This window comes from Nannospalax galili, unplaced genomic scaffold, assembly GCF_000622305.1.
Source record: "Nannospalax galili isolate Female #2095 unplaced genomic scaffold, S.galili_v1.0 scaffold100, whole genome shotgun sequence".
Lineage (NCBI taxonomy): Eukaryota > Metazoa > Chordata > Mammalia > Rodentia > Spalacidae > Nannospalax > Nannospalax galili.
This window is the reverse complement of record NW_008352891.1, coordinates 5,940,966-5,944,186: the sequence shown is the minus strand read 5'-3', so window position 1 is coordinate 5,944,186 and position 3,221 is coordinate 5,940,966.

Genomic DNA, 3,221 nt, shown 5'->3' with positions numbered 1-3,221 from the left:
TCCCAAATCTTGATTTTTGCCCCACCCAGGCTCACAGCCATCCCAGAGATGGGCTCCACCTTCACCCTAGTGTATCCTCCTTGATCCTCTTTTTTCTCACAGCTACATCCATTCCATTACTGGCTCTACCTTCAAAATAGGTCTATCCAAGGGCTGAAGAGATGGCTTAGCAGTTAAGGGTGATTACTGCTCTTGAAGAGGACCTAAGTTTGTTTTCCAGCATCCATCTCAAAATTATCACTTCAGCTCCAGGGGATATGACACCCTCTTCTGGACCTTGAGGGCACCTGCACTCATTTGCACGTTACCCACCCCCCATATACCCCCTCCATATACATATAATTAAAAAATAAAATAAACCTTTGGGTTGGAGAGATGCCTCAGTGGCCACTCTTACAGAAAACCTGAGTGCAGTTCCAGCACTCACATGGCAGCTAACAACTGTTCATACTCTAGTTTCAGGGGATCCAATGCCCTCTTCTGACCTCCGAGGACATTGCATGACATAGGTGCACTTATATACATGCAGATAATATACCCATACACATAGGATAGTAAAAAAAATTAAAATGTTTTTTTTTTAATCTTTAAAAAAATTGATCTAAGGTCAGCCAGGTATAGTTGTGCATACCTGTAATCCAAGCACTCAGGAGGCAGAGGCAGACAGATCTCTGTGAGTTGGGGGCCAGCCTGGTCTACATAGTGAGTTTCAGATCAGCCAGGGCTATATAGTGAGAACCCAGTCTCAAACACACACACAGAAAAAAAAATCAAAAAGATATGTTATTACATATTACATTTGCCAGTCTATTAACATCAGGTCATTTATTGGTTTTTAGAACTTATTGGCTTCTTCATCATTTTTATTGCACTTTTAGTGGGACAAGGGATGCATGTGTGCCATGGCATGAGTGTGGAGGTCAGAGGACAACTTGTGGATGTTAGTTTTTTTCCTTCCACCATGTGAGTTCCTTGTATTGACCTTGGGTCATCAAGCTTGACTGCAAGTGTCTTTACCCATTGAACCATCTCACCAGCCCTTGGTTTGAAAAAAAAGAAAATCAACAAGATTGGGCTGCCTTGTACCTCATGGTCCCCTTGCCCCAGTCATTTGTTTACTGGGATTGCAGAATGTACCACCACACCTGGTTTGTTATGGCCTCTTGTTTGCTATGCTCTAATTAAATGATGACCCAGTAGGAGTTATGATTTGACAGAGAGAAATGCATCAAACTCCTCCAGTAACTTTCCCCTGTATCGGTAGCCCCTTGGTGCTTTGTAGTCTCAAAATAGAGAATTTTAATTTATATTGTTTTAAGCCTGAACGTCTGGTGAACTAAAAGCAATTGTATTCATTTTTTTCTGATCCTTATAATATCACATGATATTATTACATATTCAACATTTAATTATTGGCTAAATCATAGAATTGTTTTATGGTATACCATATTTAATTAAGTGGACCCAATCTTGCCAGAAATGATCATGACACTGGGAAAAATTGTGCTTTTATGAGCCTATCTGTTTTTTTATTACTAGCTCAGTCACATATTATGTGTGTGTGTTTATGTGTGCCTGTGTGTATATATATGTGCACACATGTATGTATGTGTGAGTGTGGCATGTGCATGTCTGGAGGTCAGACGACAACTTTCAGGGGTTGGTTCCTGCTTTCCACCTTGCTCGAGGCAGGGTTCCTCTTATTGTTTCTGCTGCTGAGCTTTGTTCTCCAGGCTAGCTGGTCACAGGCTTACAGGCGATTCTCTGTCTCTGCCTCCCATCTTGCTGTGAGATCACTAGGGTGTACACTGCTGCATCCGGCTTTTTACATGGTTTAGGTCTGTAGATCTGAACTCAGGGAGTTAGAATGTTAGCAAACAGTGCAGGCTTTATCTATGTGAACTGGCTAAATATCAGCCCTGCAGGCCCAGAAGACCTGCAGCAATTAGGTGTCACACCGCCCTCTGATCCCACAACTCTGCCTCTTACCCATTAACCTCAGGTCACACTGGCCTCCTTCCATTTCTCAAACCTTCCAGCTGGGTTGTGCCTCAGGCCTTTATATCTCTCCCTAGGATCTATTTTTTCCCTTTTCTTTCTTTCTTCTTTTTTTCTTTCCTTCCTTCCTTTCTTCCTCCTCCACTTCCGTCTTTTTATTCCTTTTTATTCTACATCACACTTTTTTTTTTGAGACAGAGTCTCACTAGGAGACCCAGGCTGCCCTCAGGTTTGCTATGTAGAGCAGGCTGGCCTTGAACTTGTAATCTTTCTGCTTTAACCTCCTGAGTGCCAGGGCTATATTTATTTATTACTATGCTTGACTCCCCTTATTCTGTGTGTTTATGTGTGTGTCCTGTATGTGCACATGTGTGCATCTGTGCAGGTGAGTGTGGGGGCCAGAGGTTGATGCTGAGTGTTTTCCTCTATTTTTTTGAGATAAAGTCTTTCACTGAACCTGGAGCTCACCATTTGGTTAGACTGGCTAGTCAGCAAGTCCCTGGGTTCCACCTGTCTCTGGATCTCCAGTGATGGAGTTATAGGCATGTGCTGCCATGCCTAGCTTTATGTGGGTATTGGGGATCCAAACTCAGGTCCTTACACTTGGGCAGCAAGCACTTTACCCACTGAGCCATCTCCCCAGCTCCTCCCCCTTATCCCTGCATAACTATCCATTTCCATCTTTCCTCAACTGACCCTTCTTTAAAATTATTTTGCCCACAACCTTAAAAAAACTCTCTTCACATGGCTGGGCGTGGTGGCCCATGCCTTTAGTCCCAGCACTCTGGAGGCAGAGGCAGGTGGCTCCCTGTGAGATCGAGGCCAGCCTGGTCTACAGAGTGAGGTCCAGGCCAACTGGGGCTACAGGGAGATCCTGTCTCAAAAAGATCCAAAAAACAAAAAAACCTGCTGGGCATGGCGGCACACGCTTTAAAGTTATATTTTATATTTATCTTTTTTTAAAATCATCCTGCCATGGCAAATATGAATAAAATACCAGATGACAAATACTGTTGGAAGACCTAGAAAATACTGATGAAAATTTCAAAGAAACAAATCTCACAGCAAATTATAAGACCTTTGAAAATTTGTTACATAGGTGAATTAGAGAAATAAATGTTCCTAATCTGCGCTCCTCATAGATTGTTTTGATTACCAAATGTGGAAAGAACTTCTTGAAATGAACCTCTAATGAAAATCTGCACCAACCAGCATTTATTCTA